Source organism: Lissotriton helveticus, chromosome 3_2 (genome assembly GCF_964261635.1).
Source record: "Lissotriton helveticus chromosome 3_2, aLisHel1.1, whole genome shotgun sequence".
Taxonomy (NCBI): Eukaryota; Metazoa; Chordata; class Amphibia; order Caudata; family Salamandridae; genus Lissotriton; species Lissotriton helveticus.
The window spans coordinates 390,263,157-390,287,721 of NC_136062.1; positions in this window are offsets into that span (position 1 = coordinate 390,263,157).

Genomic DNA, 24,565 nt, shown 5'->3' on the forward strand with positions numbered 1-24,565 from the left:
GTTGGTTTTGAAAATTGCGAAATTAATAGCTTTTTCATTTACAATGCCAATAGTTTTAACTTTTGCAAACGTGACAGCTATAGCATTTGTAATGCAATATGTGTTGTATTTACATGACTTAGATGTATTAACATTACAAATAACAATGGATTTTATTTTTTTTAATAATTAATACTTAAATGAAAGTTATTGTAATTTATAATGGCAATAGCTTAAAGTTTTGTAAATAACGTTTGGGAAGATTATGTTCAGTGTACTTTATTGTGATGAAAATCCAAGAACAGAAGTGAAATATTAACATCTTTTTGTGACATTTGTAATAAAGCTTGAAACATTGAGAGAACATTTTAGAACCAGTTGTTGTTGAATGGTTGCACAGAGTGATGCTGTGGCATTCAGTGGTGCTGAGTGGTGCTGTGGCCTTCAGTGGTGCTGAGTGATGCTGTGGCCTTCAGTGGTGCTGAGTGATGCTGTGGCCTTCAGTGGCGCTGAGTGATGCTGTGGCCTTCAGTGGTGCTGAGTGATGCTGTGGCGTTGAGTGATGCTGTGGCGTTGAGTGATGCTGTGGCGTTGAGTGATGCTGTGGCATTGAGTGATGCTGTGGCATTGAGTGGTGCTGTAGCGTTGAGTGGTGCTGTGGCGTTGAGTGGTGCTGTGGCGTTGAGTGGTGCCGTGGCGTTGAGTGGTGCCGTAGCGTTGAGTGGTGCCGTAGCGTTGAGTGGTGCTGTGGCATTGAGTGGTGCCGTGGCGTTGAGGGGTGCTGTGGTGTTGAGGGGTGCTGTGGTGTTGAGGGGTGCTGTGGTGTTGAGGGGTGCTGTTGCATTAAGTGGTGCCGAGTGATTCTGCGGCGCTGAGTGATGCTGTGGCGTAACATGCTGTTGAATTTCTGGAACTATTTATCAGTTAACAAACATTACCAAAAATACACCCTGAAGAGCGTCTTTGGAAAGAGTCGTTTAGATGTGCAGTGTTAAAAAAAAGCATTTCAGATCTGGAGAGCATTTCTCGCCCTTTACGCGTCTGCTGTCTGCTTGCAACATGTTTCTAAACAAGCAGCTGTAACTTTCGGTGCTGAGTAGGTGATGTAGTGACTGTGATGTGTGACCTCTGTTGTGTTCGGCAGCTGTAGAGAGATCAGCCAGGATGCCAGTCAGAGTGGGTGAATATGTTATACCTTTTAGAATAAAGAAATATCATTTTATACATCTGCAAGGAATAATTCATATTTGTAATGCGTGGAGATATCACCCCTTATGCTTTTAAGGCGGTGGGGGCAGTCGGGGAAATTAAATTAGCTATTGCCCAGAGTCACATGGTGCTGAGCTGCCGCTGGGGATCGGACCGTGCTCCAGAGTCAGCCAGCCGCTCTGGCCGCTGCGCCACACCTCTCCTTAAGGAAGGCCACTTCCTCCACGCGTGCTTCGCATTGGTTCTGCTCTCTTAAATCTGCAGGACAGGTTCGCCTGTCCAGCGACCTTGCATCCAATAACATATTTGCTGGATGTCAGCTTCGGGTCACTGAAAACAGAGCTGTCCTTAGGGTCAGATGTCATTTAGAATCAATTAACTGTGTACGGCACGGACACGGCCAGTTCCCTGGTGACACTTAAATTTTGGTTTTACTTCGCATTGGTTTTCACTCCCTTATTCCATCTAACCTTGTCTTTGGCATTAAATAAAAATGTATCTCTGTGCAGCGCTGGAGAACTTAGAGACAACAGAATTAGTTTTGTGCGCTACATAATAGACTCCATTCTCACAGGCCGGAGACAGATGCAGGCTCATTAGCAGGGTGATATGTTTTTTTATATTTATTCTATTAAATAATAGCACCGATATGAATAATATTTACCATGTATAAATATAGCTGACTCTACACACCTGTCTTGCAGTACATGGAGATAGCATGTTCAAATCAGCTACCTTTATCCTTCATTTCCACATAAAGCACTTGGACCAGACCACATCCGGATGTTCGAGTGAAATTATGGCATTTAACCCAGACTACATGAAGATGGACGCGCTGAATGAAGGCACATTTAACTCAGAATGCCTGGTTCCAACTTTAGCATTCTGCGCACAGGCTGCATGATGATTTCCCTGTCGACATAAATCAGACGTACTCTAGCCAGCGTGGTGACATCCTTAATGACATCAGCTGGGTGTAGCCCAGACTACAGGGTGGCAGCTTTATGAAATATATTGTATATTGCCTGCATTACATGGACAGAACTGTATGCCAGAATACCGAGCACACAAGTAGAATGCACCAAAAATATTGTATACTATGGCACACTTCACGCGAGTGACACTTACCGAGTCAGGGGCACTGCGGCAGGTGCCCTGTCCTCTGCTACCTGCTTCTGCCCGTCCTGCCTCTGGCTCCCATGCATGCACAGATGTGGTGTGTACTGAATAGCCTGTGCACAAGTAGCCACCCAGGGACAGCCATTGGCGCGTCCTCCACCCTCCCGCCTCCTCCGTAAGTTTTCTTTTCCCGGAAAAGGATCTCAAAAGTGAAACTAACGGCCCAGAGGCGGCCACGCGCGCACCTCCGCGTGCACAGACCCCGGCCCGCACCCTCAACTGAACTGAATGCACACTTAGAAGACACCACAGGCAGGCACGTAACTCTGGATGAGGGGGTGTACGCAGGGAGCGCGCGAGAGCCGGCGGGACCAGAGGGTGGAGGGGCGATGCTGTCCCATGCGCTCCCGGCATCTGCTCGCATCTCTGCCTGCCGCCTGCCGGGCTCCAAGACGAGGTCTCAGCCATGAGAGCGGAGCGTAGGTGAGTTACTGTGCGGCACATCGCTAACAATAAGTTTCACTTTTAGGAACTCTTATGCAATTCACCCCCCAGGGGGTGTTATCTGAGTCCAGGGACGCAGCAGTGCTGGAAGGGGGAGCGGGGAGTTGTGTGCTTGTGTGTTGCCAGGCTGCTGCGGGGGGGGGGGGAGCGGGGATGTCGTGCTTTCAGCGGGTGGTAGAGTCCAGTAGGTGCAGGTGCCATTCAAGTTTGATGTACAACACTGTCAGTGATCCCTTTGTCCCCCCATGCTCAGCGGCCCGGATTGCCCCGGCTCCAGATGCGTGCTTGTCTGTCCTCAGGATGGGTGCTAACTACCTTCGCTCGGAGGGTCTGTCCCTGGAGTTTGGACGGTGCTCTCCAGTGCCGCGTGCTTGCACAGCTGTTCTGACCCTGGGCGCTCCTCGGGGACGGTGAAGCTATTTCAGGGGAGGTACTCCCACACGTGTCTCACTCCGCAGCTCAAAGTTACTTCCAGCAACTTCCGTCAACACTCGCAAAACCCATCTCTGCTCCAGATACCAAGCACTGTGGGGGGGAGGTCGGCGGCAGTGAAGGTGCCTGCGAGAGGCTCATGTGGCGTCCCACAAGTGAAAGCATAGGGGTGCGTGTGTGTATGCAGTGTGTGTGTGCGTGTGTATGCAGTGTGTGTGTGCCTGTGTATGCGTGTGGCTGTGTATGTGCGCATGCGTGAGTGTGGCTGTGTGAGTGTGTTTGCGCATGGGAATATGAGGCACGAGAGAGGCATGGCGCCGTGCGCGCCCATGAGGTGAAATCTGCGCTCGTGCCCCTCTCGTGTCTACATTCCCAAATACGGGCAACAATAGGTCTCTCGATGCTCGACCTAAAAACTGGACCCAGGACACCCATAATGATTTTTTTTAAAAGCCAAAAGTGAGTTATAAATGAGGTGCCACAGTCACTCATTTATTGTTCATTGCTACCTCAAGGAGCATCCCATAATGCTCTTGAATGGCTGCTTACATATATTTTATTTTTGGTGCTGTCCCTGAAAGGACAGAGACATTTCCCAAAAATGTTTTATGTTGTGGGGAGGACTGTGAGGAGAATTTCAGCTCCCCATCAGCACTAAAAAAAAAAAATTGTTGCCTGGGCTATTGAAGCCATGACTACAGGAGAGTTTCTTTCTTAAGCAGTAATGGTTGAGTGCATTTGTTCTACAGCAAGGATTATAATTGGCAATCATGGCCCCCAGGGTCGCCCATTGTGTCTGGGCTACGTTATAATCCGTGGGTTCCCAAACATTCAATAGACATCTCCTAGCCTCTGGTAAGAGGGCAACCCCCGTTACGTCCTTTATCACATCATGTACCCCACTCCAGTAGGCGGCAACCTCACGACATTCCCAGATAATATGAAGGAACGACCCCAGCTGGCCACATACTCGCTTGCACAAACCCTCTTCAGAAAAGCCCATGTGTACCAATCGGGGGCCCGTGACATATACCCTGTGAAGAATCTTAAGTTGAACCAGTCTGAGTCGAGCTGGTATCGCAACCTCCTTGGGAGAGGAGATCGCAGATTGCCAGTCTTCGTAATCCAGTTCAAGGCCGTCACGGGTCCAGAAGTCACGAAGATGCAAAAGGAGATCCGACCTATCATTTATTCGTTTTTTATAGACTAAGGAAATAGTACTATCGGGCACATGACCGTCTAACAATCTATCCTCGAGCGAGGACGACTCCCGAATTACCTCCCCCACTGGGAAGTTATTAGCGTTTTAAGCTGGGTGATATCAGTTAGTGCAGTAGCTTTTGAGGTAGTACCGTGGTACATAGAGATGACAAGTTATTATATGATTGCATAATGACTGTCTTTGCAAAAATTGCAGGCAACCATGTTGCTTTAAACCCACTTTGCCCCTGTAGAGTGTAGGACCTTAAATATTGGTAAGTTTTCTTTAAAATATTTTTTTTTATTGAAAATATAAAAACAGCAAGGTACGAATATAGTACACGAAGTGTCAACTCAAGTGGGGAAGGAATAGTCATTACAAATGAAATCCGCAATCCATATACAAAGGTGAAGGGGGGAGGACAAAAGGAAAATCAATAAACATATAAATGGACAGTCAGAGTGCGTGGTCAGGGGGAAGGTGGGACATCAGTATTATTTGCAATAGGCGTTGTACAAATATCTCCACGGTAGGTATTCCAGGGTCCCCATATTCTACACCACTTTCCGGGCCTACCCCGGGCCAAATACACTGTTTTTTCTCGAAACATGCACCAGTCCATATTTTCCTTCCATAATGCAACTGTAGGTAGGTTAAGCTATATCGCGCTTGGCAATCATGGCCCCCAGGATCGCCCATTGTGTCTGGGCTACGTTATAATCCGTGGGTTCCCAAACATTCAATAGACATCTCCTAGCCTCTGGTAAGAGGGCAACCCCCGTTACGTCCTTTATCACATCATGTACCCCACTGCAGTAGGCGGCAACCTACGACATTCCCAGATAATATGAAGGAACGCCCCCAGCTGGCCACATCCTTGCTTGCACAAACCCTCTTCAGAAAAGCCCATGTGTACCAATCGGGGGCCCGTGACATATACCCTGTGAAGAATCTTAAGTTGAACCAGTCTGAGTCGAGCTGGTATCGCAACCTCCTTGGGAGAGGAGATCGCAGATTGCCAGTCTTCGTAATCCAGTTCAAGGCCGTCACGGGTCCAGAAGTCACGAAGATGCAAAAGGAGATCCGACCTATCATTTATTAGTTTTTTATAGACTAAGGAAATAGTACTATCGGGCACATGACCGTCTAACAATCTATCCTCGAGCGAGGACGACTCCCGAATTATCTCCCCCACTGGGAAAACCGACCTCAAAGCATCTCGAACTTGAACGTAACGGAAATACTCTGAATCAGCTAGTTCATACTCCTGCTTTAGCAGTTCAAAAGATTTAATCTGGCCCTTAACCCAGAGGTCTCCCACCTTACTGATACCGATGAGATCCCACTTATCAAATCCCTTGGTCTTCCACAGTTTACCCAGTTTATCAGAGCCAAAGAGCGGGGTCGCCCGAGTCAAGCGGTCTTTCCACCCCATCGAACTAGTTGCATCCCGCCACAGACGCACTGCCGTCTTGGTAGGTCCCGACAAGTCCCCAATCACCGACCTAGAATATAGTGCCCTGTGGTAGTTACCCCCAGGTAACAGCCATCTATCCATTGCAAAGGCTGGGTTTAATTCGGGACCATACGTAGCATGATTGATGGCTCCCAATTGAGACGCCCAATAGTAACGTTTTATATCAGGGAGAGCAATCCCCCCGTCATACCACAGGAGCGTCAGTTTAGCAAGTGCAATACGAGGTCTACCATCCCAAATCAACTTCCTTTGAAGACCCTCGACTGCACGTAAATAGCTGGCCGGAACTACATCAAGAGTGTTCTGGATTGTTTTGGAGCGCATAGAGAAAACGAGGCAGAGACATCATTTTAATAAGAGCCGCGCGACCCAATGGTGAAGGCGGAAGCAGACGCCAACCTGCGACATCTTGTTTCAATCTAGACAAGGGAGGGAGGAGGTTGTGCTTATACCGGGTCATGGGGTCCAATGAAATGTAGATACCGAGGTATTTAAACCCGTGTGTGCTATCAGGATGGGACAATTATTTGGGAGGAGAGAGACATCACCAGAAAGTACGTAAAGATAGGATTTGGTCCAGTTAATGATTAGACCTGAGTTTCTACTGAATGAATTCAAAACATCGCACAACACTATCAGGGATTTCCGGGGAGAAGTCAAATACAATACGATATCATCTGCATAGAGCGAGATGCGATGTTCAAAATCCGGGGCCCACCGAATACCCTTCATCGAGGGCTCCCAACAGATCCACGCGGCGAGGGGTTCAAGAGCTAGAGCTTACAGGAGCGGCGACAGGGGACAACCCTGAGGAGTTCCCCTCCCAAGACCAAATGGAGCCGAAACTTGGCCATTCACAACAATTTGCGCAAGGGGGTCCTCGTAGAGCAGCCGCACCCAGCCAATAAAACCGGGTCCAAACCCAAACTTAGTCAATGCGGCCCATAAATACGGCCATTCCACAGTATCGAAAGCCATCGTGGCATCCAGCAACGCCAAAATGGCCGGCTCACGCAGCGTCGCAGCTCTCGCGAGAACACCGTGCAATCGCCTAAGATTCAGGGCAGTATTTCTATGCGGGATAAAACCGGACTGATCCGGATGTATCAAGTCGCTAATTACCGTGGTCAGTCGGTTAGCCAATACTTTCGCAAGGATCTTAGGTTCCGCATTTAAAAGGGATATAGGTCGATACGACGCACACTTATCTCTCGGCTTCCCTTCCTTGTGAATCACCACAATAGTCGCTAAACGCTGATCACGGGGAAGAGAGCCACATTCCCGAGACTCCAGAAAGATATCCCGGAGATAGGGAGCCATCTTGTCAGGGCGCAGCTTGTAAAGTACGATAGGCAGCGCCACTTCATCAGGGGTTATAGCGGCGTCCATTTGATCTCTATCAATGTCAGAGAGACGCGGTAAAGCAATATCTCGCAATAATAGATGTGAGTCCTCCTCCGGTCTGTCAGACAAAGAGGAGTACACACATCTAAAGTGTTCTGCAAAACACTGAAATATCTCCTTAGGGTCAGAGATCCGAACACCCGCATCCGTCTCAATCACAGGCACCACCCGATTAGCTCGATCTTTCTTATCCAGCCATGCAATCAATTTACCAGCTTTTTCACCCACGTCATACAGACGTCCCTGCTGCTCCCTACTCATGGCCTTAGCCGCGTCGGTAACCAATGTCCTGTACTCAAGTTGTTGGAGTCGCAAAACATGGTGACCCCCCGCTCTAGGTCAAGCTCCATGTCAGCGATCTCCGTTTCAAGCCGAACCACCTCCTCATCTCTCTGTTTCTTAGCACCCGCTATCAACGACAGGGCCCGACCCCTAAGGACGGTCTTGAAAGCCTCCCAAAGCGATATCGCTGATGAAACAGAACCCTTGTTTTCCAAATAATACAGTTCAAGAGATTTAACCAGGGCAGTGCGAGTTGTAGGGTCTATCGGGAGGATTAATCGGGGGACCCGTCCCTCAGACCCAGAATCTAAATCCATCCGCAGCCATAGTGGAGAATGATCTGTAATTCCCCAAGCTAAATGTTTGACCTCAGTGATAGAAGGAGCCTGCGCAGTCGGCACCAAAACATAGTCAATTCTGGAGAGACTACCGTGAGCGCCCGAATGAAACATATACTGCCGTTGAGTAGGGTGTAACAACCTCCAACAATCTACTAGACTCAAAGTGTCAAGGAATCCATATAGCCAGTTCTGTGATCCCTTTATATCTCTGGGCGGGTGTCGATCGACCACCCCGGAAATTACTGCGTTAAAATCACCACCCAGAAGCAATGACCCCTCAGGGAGAGCCAGAACGATCCGCCCCAAGTCCGCGAAAGTAGTTGACTTCAGGCCAGGGGGGACATATACCGAGACCAGAGAGAGGGTACGGCCCTCCCATCTTCCAGTAAGAACGACGTAGCGCCCTCTATCATCAAGAACAATGGAGTCAATCTACAGCGGGAGAGAATTCTTAATAATGATTCCAACCCCTATAGAGCCGGAGGAAAACCCAGCATGTGCAACCAGACGATAACCCCTCCTATTCATAGCATGACAAGTATTAAGTGCGTCTCTTGAAGAAGGACCACATCAAGGGAGAGACGTTTCAACAATTGTAACACCACCCCACGTTTGATCCTATCCCCCAGCCCATTCACATTCCAACTCATTAGTTTCAGCCCTCTACCCCCCATCCCGAAGAAGAAGAAAATCCAACCTCAATAAGAACTCAACACCCCGATGAAACAAGTTAAGGATACAGTACCATGCAAGAAAACTGACACACACCCCAACAGAACTTTCCACCCCCCCAAAATCCCGTTACAAAGCCCCCTACCCTGCACCCCTGCATTAGACTAAGAAGCCACCCAAACTTGCAGTGTGCCTGTCGCCCCCACATTTAACTAAACTGCAAAAAGACCCTCAGAGGAGGAAAAAGACCCACCAATAGCCCCGCAACCCCCCAAATGTACATTAAATCACATATCAGGATTATCGAACCACTGTCCAAGTTCCACGAAAATATCCCAGGAACCAAGCAACCGGCGACTAATCTTATTCCGCTTGTCCGCCCTCTGCTCCGCCAGATCGCTACTCCGATGGATGTTGATTAGGCAGTGTGTCAAGCCAGTCGGCCACCACCTCTGGTCGATTAAAAAAATAAGTTCGCGCAGCATGTTCAATCCTCAACTTGGGCGGGAACAGCATGGCATATTTGAGTCCCATATCGCGTAGTCTTTGTTTCACCCCCAGGCAACCGAGTCGCTTTTTCTGGACAGATTGGGTGAAGTCCGGGTAGAAGCTAATATTTGTGTTTTCAAACTTTGTAGGACAACCCAACCGTGAGGCCTGCAGGATAGCAGCTCGATCACGAAAATTAAAAATTCTCGCAATAATAGGCAGCGGTGGGGCACCCAGTTTCGGTTTGCCACCCGGAACTCTGTGAGCCCGTTCCACTGTAAAGAACTTACTCAATCCTTTAGGTGCGAGGTGACCAACAATAAGGTTCTCAACAAAGAGGTCAGCTGCAGGATCCTCCGCCTTCGCCTGGCCCTCCCTTCATAATCCTCCAGACGACGTGTGAGGAGATCACTAGTAGTCTTTAGGTGACGGACCTCTGTCTGTAGATCAGCGACATCACCCGTCAGACTAGAAGTCTTGATATCCAGTGATTTGACCTTCTCGTAAGTTTTTGCCAGGTCCGTGCGGATCAGGTTGACATCTATCGCCACAGTATCGAGTTTATAGGCGAGAGTCTCCATTTGTTGCCCTAATGAGGATTTAATCCCGTCAATGGCAGCCATGACATCTTGTAGGGTCAGTTCATTGGCTGGAGTAGATGGATCTCTAGTGTCCTCCTGCGACCTACCAGATCTGCCGGGAGATCCCTTAGCTTGGGCATAACGATCCATGATGTTAGTCTGGGTATAGCCACCTCACCGAGAGGTCTTAAGTTTCTGCTTTTCGCCCTCTGGTTTCCCCGTCATTGCGGGAGACAAGCTTACTTAAATAGGATAGACGAGTCAGGAAGATGTCGGCCCTCGGTCTCCTCGGCCGGATGCAGCCCAAGCCAGGGGGCACAGGCCAAATGTACTACGGACTCGGCAAGTCGATGAGAAATCACACTTGTGGGTGTCGCTGGGCGGCCATCCTCAGGCTCAGGGGTGGGCTCGGTTCCAGTCACAGCTTCCCCTGTAAGCAAAACTGAAAGTGAAAGCAACCGGACCAGACGTCCCAGCCCCTTCAAGCCGATGTTGCTCAACTACAACCCGGGCACCATGCCAACTCCACCACCGGGCATCACGGAGATGTAGGCCGCAATCTTCAAATCGCCGTAACTCCGGTTCCCAGGATCCGATTCAAACTCTGAAAGCAGATTTCACCTCAGTCAAGGTTCGCCTTCGAGAAGACATCAATGAGGGACAGGATAAACGACAGGATAAATACGGGAGGTTGGGAGGGTCTCGGGAGCCCTAAGCTCATGCTGCCATCTTGGTTGCGCTCTACGCTCCTCCTCAATATTGGTAAGTATTAAGTATGATATGTGTTCACTTTTTTTAGGGAAATATAAATATTCAACTGCATGCTATTCCACTATAAGCTACTCCACTGTATGATACTACACTTAACGCCACTACAGCATAAGCCACTACACTCTACGTGGCTTCACTGAATGGCACTCTGCTCCACTCTCTAGAATTGCACTCTTTAAACCTATACTGTACTTTATGGCACTCAGTTTACTTCACTCTATCATATACACTCCACTGTCCAATCTATGACATAATAGTTGTGTATCCATACCGTTAGGTTAGAGGTTTTCTCGAAAGAGTCCCTCGTACACAGGTTTAAAAAATATAGTCTTCTGATTGGCCCAGGGAGCTTTTTTCCCTTAGGCCAATTCGCTCCCGCAGAAGTCAGACTCCGGCTGGAATGAGCACTCTGATTGGCTGCCGGCAACATGAGATAAATGTTGCTGTCAGCCATTACAGACTCAGGTGCTTAGTCCCCTTTCCTGAAGTTTTAAAATAAAAATAATATAGGCTCTGTGGGGGGACTCAGAGGGCAAAACTATAAAAATTGGCTGTTTTTACACAATCCCACCCATGGCCTGCCATTTGATTTTAGACTGTACATTGGGACATTTTAGTACATGAATGTTGTCATTTGAGGTGTCATCTGTGATCTCATAAATTATTTCATAGAACATGTCATGAAAAATGTAATATGTGAGGTGTTAAGCAGTGCATGGCAGGAGTCCACGTTATGGTTAGCTCTGCTAAATATAACTGGTGAATTTCCATAGCTTTTAGCTCAAACAATTATGTTTGCATTCACCTAACTATAACTTCACCCAAACCTTTGTTTTTTACAGTGAATATTTAATATTTTGGAAGAGGAACATAAGCAAAGCTGAGGGTGGTGTTGGAAGATGATAGGATGCCAGATAAAGTTTTAAAATTCTGGGTGGTGGAGGGAGGAATGGTAAGAAGTTGAGTAGCTGGTTGGCAGGGTAACAGTGGGCTCCTGAAGTGGGCTTGTGTTATGTACATTTATTTAGCAGGCTTTATTGCCACAAAAAAAGAATGGGCCAAGCCTGACACTACCAGAAAGGTATCTGCTTGCCACATTAATTATTTGTGACATGCTCAGTATTCTGCATTGTCAGGTAAACCGCTGATCCACAAATTGACAATGCATACATTCCATGAAGCAGAGGAAATGTGTCAATTCTGCTGTATTCACAGAGGCTGGTGGAGGACCCAAAGCCCACTTCCGTGAAGTAGTGTGGCTCACTGGTTAGAGGCGGCAGACCCGAGAGCAGAGGACGGCCCGGGACCAGGGTTCGATTCCCGGCGCGGCAGGTTTCTGGACCAGGGTCAGCGGACTCGATAATTCTCTCGCCTCGGTGCCCACTCTGATCAGCGATCACACTCGGCAACTCTGGGCATTAGCTTGCCTCATCTTCACTAACGGCCCCACCAGACCGCCGGGGATGCCTGGTCTCACCCTGGAGATACCCATTAAGGGACCATCTCTCAGGGAAGCCAGGAAGGGTTTCGCAGCGGTCGAAGCGCCTTGGGACCCTACGGGTAAGTAGTGCGCTATATAAATGCCTATACATTTACATTTACACTTCCAAGAGTAGTGGATTGTGGCGGCACTACTTGGCAGAGTAGTCTCACAGACGGGTCCAGGTTGAGATGCAAAGTTGTTGGAAGCCTGTTTTATCCCTGAGGCTGCAAATCAGGAGGCCAGCCAACTAGCCCTTGGAGTTACTCTGGGTTCAAGAGATGCAAGTCCAGTCCTTCTTACTCAGGCCAGAGAGCAGCAGGCAGAATGTTAGCACAGCAGGGCAGCTGTCCTTTAGAGCAGCAGTCCAGCATAGTGGCAGTCTTTCAGCAAATGGTTCTTCTTCCTGGCAGAGTATATACAGGTCAAGAAATATACTGAAGAGTTGGTATCTGAGGTCCAGTATTTGCACTGGCACAACTGGATAGTTATGCATTTGAAGTGGCGAAGGAAGGCCTTTAAAGTACAAGGGTGCCCTAGCTTCCTGGCCATGGCTCTAGAATAACTACAAGGGGTATGCAGCTCTTTGTGTGTAAGCAGGGCTGAGCCCGGGTCCTGCCTTCCATCTTGCCAGTGTTGGCCCATCCAGGCACACCTAAGCTCCCTATTGTGTGTGGCTATATAGGAGTAGTACACATTGCCCAATCGTAAACTACACCCAGTCATGTGATCCAGCAACAGGTTGCAGGAACCAAATGGCAAAGGCAGGAAAATGCAAACTTTCTAAAAGTTGCATTTAAAATTTTTTAATTTAAAATCTGACTTCACCATAAGTTAGGATTTTTCACTATATTTCCAAAGACGCCAAACATGCACTGTAAAATTGTTCCCATTTGAAACTTAGACTTATCAAATATAATAAGGTAACTCCCATGCTACCCAATATGAGAGGTAGTTCTTGCATTACTGAAAAAATGAATGTAAGAGTTGTTCACCACCATGATCTGTAAACCTAAAAGTACATGTTCTACTTTTTGAAAAACACTGTTCCCTGTCTTCTGGGCTGTCCTGGGCCTATCCTACGGGTGACTAATATATATTAAAATAAAAGGTATGATCCCACCAGGTCAAAATGGCAGTTTAATACTACACACACACAGGCCACATGTTTAAAGTGCCACTACAGTGGGTGGCACAATCAGTGCTGAGGACCCTCTAGTAGCATTTAATTTACAGTCCCTGGGAAAAGATAGTGCCACTTTACAAGAAATTTGCAAGTAAATTTAATATGCCAATTGGGAATAAGTAAATTAAAGTGTGCAGACTCCTAATGCCAACAAAAATGAATTCAGCCAAAAATAGGTAGGGAAAGGAAACATGTCTGGGGATGACCCAGCAGAAAGGCCAACTGCAACACTAACTGTGTAAAGTGGATGTAGCCATAAACACATATATGGAATACTCAGTTACAAAATGCAAATCCGTAGTTGTAAAGCACGAACTACTCACCCTAACGGGTCTCAAGGCGCTGGGGGCCATTGTAGAAATTATGGGAGCTATTACCCAGAGTCACATGGTGCTGAGCTGAGCTGCTGCTGGGGATTGAACCGTGAACCCTGTGCTCTGGAGTCAGCTGCCCTGGCCGCTCGCTGCACCACACCTTTGCAAAGAAATACAGAGTATACTGGAGAAAACACACACATATTAAGAGAACATACACAAACTATAAGGATGCGTCCTGGTTAACTGTGGCTCCCTGGCTGCTATGCATGGTGCCGCCCACACTATGAGGTTTCATAGGCTACCCTTTTCAAGGAGCTTGACCTGGCACCACCACCCACACGCCTTTTCTCACAAATCCCTCGAGACACACTACCAGCAGACTATCCATTTGCCATCACATGCAGGTTCTCCTGCCTTTGCAAAACATATTTTGGAATGCGTCCCACCCTTCTGCATATTATCATCACACTAGGCAAAAACATGGAAAAATGAGACAACCACTTTCCTGACCATAGGATTCTATTTCCAAGCATCACCATGGCCCATTTACCAACCTTACATCCAAACCCCTTCAATATACCAGATTGTCTTGCTTTCTTTTATTGCACAGAGCATGTTTTGCTGACTTTCAGTTTTGCCTAAGTTCTAAATAGAAATTTCTTCCATACATAAGTTTATAAGGCATCTCTCCCGTGGCCTTGTTCAGTGTAGTGCGATACACCCACACCATTTCCTCATGACCGTACACCAGTTTTTTTCTCACATAAAGCCAACTGCACACCCTCTTTCAACACTTACAGACCAAACTAGTCCAGGCATTTCTTCTTGTAATGAACACTAGTTGTACACTAATGTGAATAATTAGTTATGCAGGTACTCATTTTTTTACAAACAACTCCTCCAAAAATACTACATCGCTTCTCATTTCAAAATGCTGGATAATCTTAAATTCAGAACAACATGAATAATAGTCCAAGACTACCACAGTGAACCCTGATCTCAACGTATGTTATGGGTCAAATGTATTCCACTGATTAGTTGACTGGGGAAGATACATGTTTTTTTTTTTAGTCTTCTCACTCCACATGAAAAACAAACAATGTCTCATCGTAGTCTCTACATCCTTCTTCACCCCTGGCCAACAGATCCTCACTCCGATCCTCATTCCAACATGGTACTCATGAGACATAGCTATGATTCTTTTCCTCTACATCAGGAGAATCACAAATACTACCCTCTTCTAGAAAATCCCATCTAGCCAAACAACTCTGTTTTTATATTGTCATGAAACATCTCTTCCTCCCCAAGGAGATTTATCCTAGGCCTTTGTGTGCGCTCATCCTCCCCAATCTTTTTCTTTTTTTCCACTCAACCATCACACAACCTCTTTGCTATATGGGGTGTTGATTTGCCAGTACCTTTCGAACTGAATACATCCACTAACAGTCTGTGATCAGTACAAGAAAATTCACACTCTCACATACTGCCTAAAATATGTAATGCCCTACTATCAGGCCAATGCTCCTTTCTTCACCACTAAGTAACTTTGTTCTGCCAACCTCAATGAAATAAACACATGCACCTAGATTGTAGTCGCTAGCATCTGCAATAATGAACTTGTTCATATTTTGTCAGTACCCCTATCTCACATCCTTTTACAACACCATCAGCACAAGAAATGAGTAAAGTTGCTCATCATTCCTTGGGATTTACTTGGTGCCCTCCCAAAACTTCCTTTCAGCCTGGCGCCTTCACAATGAATATGATGGCCTAAGTAATGTACACATTTGGTACCTAACCTTAGCTTTTGATATTTAATTGTGTAACCGCTAGCGTCAAAAATAGTAAAAACACACACCAATTTGAGCATCATTTTCTTAAATATTGCCAAAGTAGAGGCCAGACCGTAGGGCGCATGACAAAGCATAGCATTGCCTACAGGTGCAATAAAAAAATGTGAGTGGTTTGGAATTCTTTTCCAATATGATCTGGCAGGAGGAGAGATCCAGCATTGGAAACACTGATGCTGCCTTAAATGTCCGCAACATTTCATTAATGTTAGGTAAGGAATGCAATCAACCCAGATATTTTGGTTGAGGTCCCTAAGATCGACAAACTTTATTTTGCCTCCAGCCTTCCACGCTAGAACCACCCTGAGGCTTCTATGAGCTCTTTGATACTATTGGCACCCAACTTATTGAGCCCTTCCCTGATTACTGCCCTCAGGTCTAATGGAACAGGTATTGTTTCCTCCTGCAGTGTGATTCTATATTTGAATTTCTTCAAAGACCCAACTTGTCACTAAAGATATTTTTTCTCCATGCATTGTATATATCCCTTATTTCCTCCTCACATACACTCAACATCTGCTCCGTGTGTCTGAGGTCTAAGACTGCTCACATTTCTTTCTATTGGGGGTCATCCCAGTGAACATTGACCATCCTTAGCCACATAAACTCTACCCACCATACACCCCTTGTGCTCAATTGCTGCCCAAAAATCTCTATGGTTTTCGTTCTGTAGGACATCAACTATATAAATTTTCACCATGCTTATCAATCAAAGCATATTGAGGGTGAGAGTTGCCTATAACTCGCACAACTTTGACATTCAGCCTCACATAGCAATATGGGGCAGCGGTGACTCCATAAACCTGCAAAATACATTATTCCTCTATCTTTCTTTCATTGTTATTTCCTAACCTGCCCCTAGTTTTCAGATAGGTGTACATCCCCTAATTCCTCCCCCTCAGCCTCTAATTGTTTTATGTCCTGAGACACTAATTCAAAACTTTCTATGGCCCTATTGGATTATTGGCCAACATCAATTCTTCTTCTCTTCTTTTACTAGCGAGCGTCTGCACTTGTTGCTCTTGTAGTGTTTTCTCACAGCAAGTCTAGGTAAAGCAGCCACAAAGTTGTCCACGGTTTTCTGGAATCAATTTCCTCTGCCCAGAAAATTATGCCTTCGTACAACCTCCAATGTTCTTCTCATCATACTTGAGACCCACTTGCTTTATGGCAGCCTCATATTCAACAAGCTCCTCTTGCTCTTCTGAAGGATTCGAGAGATGTTTCAAGATGTACTTTCCTTATGCACCTAAACAGTGCACAGTTGTACTGGCCTACAGGGTAATCGGGCAGTGCCTGATAGACTGGTCTGACAGGTAGTGACCTGTGTGTGCTGGTTTTTAGGCTGTTTGTAGAGCTGTTTTATTGTCTTTTATGGTTGACTTACATGATATCAAAACAAGTATTGCCTACAGCAACCACAAACCCAATTCAATTTGCATAGTCAAGATACATACACATCCATATATTTCCACCTTGGGTACCAACCATTACAGCAGCCCCATGTGGACGCTCTCCTGATTAGGAGAGCTACTTCTAATTCTGCTCTGTCAGGATTTAGAAGTTTGCTCTGAGAGTCTCCCCCGGGATCCCCTGCCACTCTGGTCAACCTCACTCATCATAAATTACAGGGTCATCTATTATCAGGGTTAACATTTCCGCCCACTCCATTAGGAAATCTCCACTCTATCATCCGTTAGGATCGAGTTTAATCAGAGTGCTTCTGCATACTCGCTCTGACACATCCTCACACTACTTTGATAGCATGGGCCCACTCTCCAACAACCAGTGTATGATATGTGGCGTTTCGCCAGGAGGGGTTGTATGTCGTTACTACGTATTCCGTTGCAACGCATGCCTTTTCCACGCATGCGTTACAATGGAATTCGTTTTCCCCGCATCACCTTTACCACGTCGCTCGTACGTCGTAAAGAGGAAGCGGAAGTTTATTCCAGCTTCCTCTCTCACGACGCTGATTTCTTCAGCTCGGCAGGTTTGTTTTTTTATGGGGGGGGAGACCCTCCCAAACCCCCTTTTTTAATCCTACGCTTTTTTTCCCCGACCGGAATGATTATTGCTTGGTAAAGACGATCGTGGAAGGCATACGCGTGGAAAAGACGTTTACGTGGTAAGTGCCCCGTAGTAAACGTTACGCGTAGTAATGCCTTCGTTGTTAATGATGTTTCCCGCCAGGAGGAGTCTCAGAGTTGCGCTACTGTGTGATATTTTCCACTGTTTGGGTTTGAGCACAACATTCAGTAGGCAGTGATGTATCTATGACTGCTTGAGCAGAGTCACCACCTCTTCCCAGTTTCCCACTAATGTATTACACGTCCAGACCATGTGCTTGAAGGTGACCTCCCTCTCATTAAATTTAGTGCAGGACGAGGGTCTGTTACAGTATATCTTGTGTATTCTGCTCGGCCCAGAAATTTGTAGTGCAGATAATTGAAGTGTGCCATCTTGAATCTAGTGTGAATGGACTAGGGCACACGCCCTAGTCCATTGTATGACAGTCCGGAGGTCTGCAAATCTCTAGCCCAATACGTGCCCAGGATCAGAGGCCACAGGCATTGCTGGTCTATCCTCATTAAATACCTTATACATTCATGAAACAAGCAGCCAACTCCATTTTGAGGAAGGTTGTGGTGTGGCTGGGAAATCAGTCCAGACTTCATTAGCAGTGTGTGCCAACCTGGCACATAGTAAGAATCGTCCAACTGGATCCAAAAAGGTCACCCAGTCTCATCAAAGTTTAAAAATCCATTCCCTGGGTAAAGATCACCTAGCTTCAGTCACACACTATTCCTCCAGGTAGTCAGGGCCATTACCTTGTGGGTCCGATAAAACGGTTGCAACCATTCAATCAGCAATGATCTAAACAAAGACGACGCCTCAGTACCAGCTTGACTGCTGCATCTGTGCCACAGCCACCTGCCATACCGCCTAGGAAGTGCTGTCTTCAAGCTGGTTTGTAACTCTCATCAAGTCAATTGTAAGGTTGATCTCCTCTATGGCACCCTCAAGGAGTCTTTGCTACCAGTCTAGTGTCTCGTCGGACCACTGAGCTGCATGCTGCAGCTGGGGAGCGAGTATACCTCCAAGTCTGGGAAGCCCGACCTCCCTTTTCTCTGTCCAGCCTCATTACTTCCAGACAGACTCTAATCCATACTCCCACCTATACCAACAAGACAATCGAGCTGTCTATTTCTCAAAAATAGACAGTATTGGGTGTGTGGCGTTTTGAAATACATATAAGGGTAAAAAGCACTCTGTATGCCAATACCACTATTCCCTTTATATAGAAGGGGAGCATGTTGCAGAAATCTATTGAGGTCCTTAGTCCCCGCAAGACCTTGTCAATATTACATTGCCAGTGCATCATGGCGATACGACTCACCCACACGCCCAGGTATTAATTTGAAACTCATTTTATTCTCATTGTATACTGTCATTTGGCAAATCCGATTGGAGAGTGTCTCCCAGTCACACCTAGAAGTATAATACAATGTTCCGTCTATTAATACAGAGACCTGAGTTCGCAGTGAAGAGATACAGGTCCTAATGGAGAATAGGATTGGATTACGGGCCTGGGTCAGAAGCAAAAAGCTGTCATCGGCCTACATGAATACAACATGGAAGGTATCTCCCACTCTCATCCCCAGGGCAGCATCCTCTGAAGAAGTCTTATAACTAGGGACCCCATTGCTAACACAAAGAGCAGCGGGGACAGGGAGCATCCTTGGTTTGCTCCCTTTTCTATTGGTACATTTCTGTGAGAGTTTCTACCTACTCTAACTTGTGCCATTATGCTCTTGTGTAGGAAGTTAAATCAGTATATCAGTTTAGGACCAAATCCATCTAGGTAACGATCTCAAACATACATTTCAACTGAGGGAATCAAAGGCTTTTTCAATATCTAGCGCGATCAAGGCACCTTCCACTCTGAAGTCCTCCATACAAGCTTTAACGTGATACATGCATCTCAGACTCATCAACGTACTGAGCTTTGGATGAAGCTATTGGTCCTTGTGTACATGGGTCCCTATTTGGGTAAAAGTCTAGTTATTAGTATTTTAGTGAGCACTTTTGTATCCACGTTTAGAAAACAAAGGGTCGACAAGGAGCCTGTTCCTTCTCCGGTTTTCGTACCATAACATTGATGGGCTCCCATATTGTTTCCGGTCGGGGGGGACTTTTGGTAGTCTTCCAGATAAACCACTAATAATCTATCCACTATTAGGTAAACATACGTATGGTAGAATTCCAATAGAAGTCCATCTCACCCCAGGGCCCTCCTATGTGGCAGCTGGCCGATGGTGGCCAGTACTTCATCTCTTGATATTTCCAGTTCCAAGTCCACCCTGTCTGCTTGGGATAATCTCAATATCTCTAAGCTGTCCAAGACTTTCTCAGTCTGTACCGCCTCCCTCACCCCTGGTCTCTTATGTAGGTGCGTTAAGTAGTCTGCTAGCATTTTGTTTATGCTCTCCTGAGTCACCGTCGCCATCCCATTATTCAGTGAAAGTATCAGGGGATTTCCCATTTTCAAAACACAGGCCAACAAACAACCTGATGTATCCCCCTCTCTGTGCAGTTTCTGCAGGTACTCCTCCAGTGTAAGATTGCCTACGGTATCGCATTGTTGCCCCTGTCAGTTCTAATTTCTTGGCGGTTTCTCGCTTGTGTGGGGTCTGTGCTCTTTATCTGCAAGTGTGTCTGTTTTATCTCCTGTAGGTTCAGGGTTCAAAGTAGGTGTAGTCAGATGCCATATGCCCAAGACATACCCAAGACATAACCCCCGCCCCCTTAGCGCTGCCTTTAGAGACTTCTACTCAGTCAATCACGTGTCTGTAGATCCCCTCTTGTGCTGCATATATGTTTCGAGTGGCTTCCTTAATATTTCCAAAGAATGCTACATCACTGAGGGCCTCAGAGTTCAGCCTCCAAGTATGGTGCTGCTCAGGACAACCACTGCTCCCAGAGCCTATCAGTACAGTAGAGTAATCAGACAGTACGGTAGAGTATTCAGACCTAAACCTATTTAAGTACTGAGCTTTTCGGATTCAATAAGGGCCTATTTTAGACTTTGGCAAATGGGTTACTCTGTCACAAATATGATAGATATCAGGCCTGCCATATTACAAGTGCCGTGGGTTATAATGCACATGTAATGTGGTGGATGAGTTATCCATCACATCAGGCAAACACAAAATCCGGCCCTAAGTCCCATACCATTCCAGAAGGTTATATGTAGTGTTCCTTCAGCGCTATCTGTCATCACTAAAATTCCCTGTCAGATGGACGTTGCCATGCTCCCTCCAGTTTTTAATAGGAGTGGAATCCAGCCCAGAACCAGACATTTGTGCAGGTGATGTACCGCGTCCAAGAAATTCTCAAGCATGAATCTCCATGTCCATGAGTAAATGAACAATCCTCTCCGCCTTCGGGGTAAACACCCCACAAACACATAACTTGCTGCTTTCCCATAATTCATTATAAGAAAACGAAGTGTGAACTAAATAGTCAATCGAGGGAAACTCCTATGATGTTAAACTCCTACTGGGTAGAGCAGGAGAGTAGTTGTCCGATCCCCTCTTCCTGCAAACCAATTGGTCCGCAGTATTCAAGGATACCTGGACCCCAGCGTTGTGATTCACTAGTCCTCATTCTTGACAGGGTCTGCACTGCCGAAGGATATCCCCATCTGGAATAACATTCCACCCATTTAAGTTAACAGTAATTGTTGTGTAACTCCCCCCAACATTTATATAATACATCTTCTCTGTATGCATCTGATTGCCTATAAGACACCATGGGCCAGATGTTTATACCCTTGTATATTGCGCCTCGCAATTTGCGCTCGATTGCAAGTCACAAATTGCGAGGTGCAATTAACAATGTACTACAGTGGTATCGACGCTGATTGTGATTCCCAATGGGATTGCAAAATACGAGGCCCATGAATATTAATGAGCCACTCGTAATTTACGAGCCAATTGGGAATGGCTGGCCCTCCCAGGGATGGTGGCCTGCTGGACTCAGCAGACCACCATGTCTGGAACTGCTCTTCAAAAAAGCTTTTTTTTTTATTTAGTTGCAGCCCGTTTTCCTTAAAGGAAAACGGGATGCATAAATACAAAAAAATTAAACATTTTCGTTTCATTTTTAAAGGGCAGGCTGTGGTCCCTGGTACCACTGCCTTCCCCTAAAAAATATTTCTCCCTATTTGTGCAAAGGAGGGTCTCCTTGGGACCCCTTTCCTTTTGCGAGTGCATTACCACCCTCTTGTAGTGGGTGGTAATTTGCAAGTGTTTTACAACCGTAATTGCAGTTGCAAACCATTCATACATAGCTTTTGGGTCACTATTATGAAGAGAACGCCCCTTCCTAATAGCAACCTGCAATTCCTAAATAGCGACTCGCAAATAAATTGTGACATGCTATTTTGGGAATTGTACATGGCCCTATGGCATTTTTCATGTGCAAACGGGTCGCAAAGCCGTATGCGCATGCAAAATAGGGTCGTACATTTGGCTCTACTTGTTCGTACATTACACAGTATTCCAAATGAAAACTGTACCTGGGCATTATTTCTGTCTGCAGTTCAACGTGGTCTTTGTTTAGCGGTAATAGAGGTAATAGAGGCCGCACCAGTTAGGCTTGTCATCCCTAAGGGTGCTAGGGCATGTGCCAGTGAGCTCTCCACCATGTTCTGCCAAGGGATACCAGAATCAGAAGGCCCCACAGCATTAATCAGTTCCTGAGGTACCATCTGACCGTACCCTGACCAGGGTGGCAGTAGGCTCCACCATCATGTTTCATCTACTTCTTTATGTTGATTCACGGGGTCTGCTGCACCTCTAGGGTTTTCTCTCCTCTGTCCTGACTCCCCGTGTTCCCTGCTATGCCAAACCAATCCCAAACAACTTCTGGTTTTGTGTAGAAGTGTGTCAGTCCATTGTAGATTTCTCATAACTTGGCGGGATCAGGAGTCTTTAAAGGTTGTTGAGTTATCTCAGTTGCTGCTTCTCTGCCTGATACGACTTTCTCTGGGCCTGCACCTTCCTTGTACATGCTACGTCTCTTTAACAAGTTTCTTTAAGAAGTTTTATTGCCACAAAAATAAAAGTATGCCCATGGTCGGAGAAACAGTCCAGCAATTGCCACAATAGAATGTGCTAGCCTCATTGAATGCTTTTGACATGGTCAACGTTTAGCATATCAGGCCATACCACTGAATATCACATGTAAGATTCCACATATAATCCCGACGGCTCCCACCAATACTCCACAGAGGATGTACGTTGTTACAACGCATGCTTTTACCACACATGCTATTACAACGCAAGTTTTACAACGCAAGCCATTACAACGCATTGCTTTGGGGGGTGCTGGATAGTGAATAGTTTAATTTACTTTTCCAACTCCAGTCCCCGTGGATAGTAGGGTAGGTGTTGGATAGTAAATTAAACTATTACTTATCCTAGAGCGCCCCCCAGCGCAATGCGTTGTAATGGTTTTCGTTGTAAAACCTGTGTTGTAAAAGCACTGCCAGGGCCGGACTGGGAACCAAAACCGGCCCTGGCAAAGTGCTCGGCTGGCCCCCCCTTCCCTCCCGTCGGGGGAGGGGGTGGCCGGCCGAGCTCTTTGCCGGGGCCGGTTTTCGGACGATTTCGTTACAGGGCCGTTTTTGCAGCTATGCTGCAAAAACGGCCCTGTAACAAAAACGGCCCCCAGGAGCCCCCAACCGGCCCCCACCCATGCGGCCGACCGGGGGATTGCCCGGTGCCCGCAACGGCCAGTCCGGGCCTGAGCACTGCGTGGTAAAAGTTGCGTGGTAAAGGATGTTTACCCTCCACAGACGCTGCATTATTGTTGAGATTAAGGGGAGATGAAATGAAGGGGCCATGAGCAAATTAAAGAGGGACAATTGTGAATAAAGCAGTTGTTTTTCAACAAGGGTTGGGTTCTGAGTGACATCATAGTTAACTGGAGCTCTATACTCATTGTGTATTTGAATTTACGTCAATGAAAAACACCCCCATAATTCACAGTGGCACATCTATAATTATGTTTGTTTGGTAATGTAATATTATTAGGCAGTCCCTTTTATTACTTTTTATTTTCACAACATTTTTAAAGCAACTTCCCAAAATCCTACGCCGAAGCAGAAAGTTGCAATAACAAGTACATCCCCCCACACTATAAACAGGACAGTTCCTCTTTTCTTGCAGGTAGAAAAATAAACTAAGTGTGTGACGAGGGTGCTTGACTATTGATTTAGAGCATATTTGCTGTTTGGTTTTAGCGGGAATGAACAATGTGCCAGTGTTATTATTTGTCTTCACTGGGTTGCCATAGGCGGCAGTTTAACTTGTAACTTCCCGGTTCTTTGTTTTCATTCAGACATTTCGCAGGTGCATAACTTCATACAATGTATTTCTGGAACAGGCAAACCTGCCCTTCAATAATGTCCCTTTCAAATGTCAGTTTCTATTCTGCTGCAGGCTGCAAATTCTTGCTAGACAGAGCAGCTTGCTACATTGTATTTCTAGAACAAGCACTGGAGGCCAGGCCTGCCTTAAGCCCTGTCATTGCCAGCTGTTAGTATACAGTCTGCTGCAGGCATCACACTTTGGTTTGATAAAATTGTGCAAAGGGGGAGGGTGTGGTAAGCTGTAAAGCCTTAAGCCTTCACACTCTTATTTTGGTTTGAGATTTAATATAGCCTTGGTCCCTTGACAAATATATTATGCCTGGCAGAGGAAGCAAATAACTCAGGAGACCAGCTCGATCAAGAGCAATTTCCAAATAGGCCTAGAGAGCAGTCAGCTCTTTGGGCAATGTGAACGCAGGACTGCGCTTTAAAAGATGAAAGGGGCTTCTGTTGAGAATAGACCTTAACTTGGGGTACTGTCGGGTCAGAGGTCAGTGTGAAATCTGAAGTTTCACTCTTTGTGGACAGTTTAATTAGAGGAATTGGTTGTTTTGTGAAGGCCTTGGCATCATTGGACGAAGCCTATCCTAACTGATGAAGATGTCTGGTATGGTTTCCCTATGGCTGGCAGATACAGGACTGTTTTGCTGACCATTCAAACTATAATAGGCCCTACTTCAGCAATATTTTTTCTAGGGCAAAAGAAAAACAAGAAGTTCAGGCCAGTGATAATCCTAAGGTATATCCTTCTTCCTGGGGAATTAGTTTATGGGTCCGGATCTAAAAGATGCCGCTTAATGGTGTCAATATGTTACAGTCACAGACAGTATC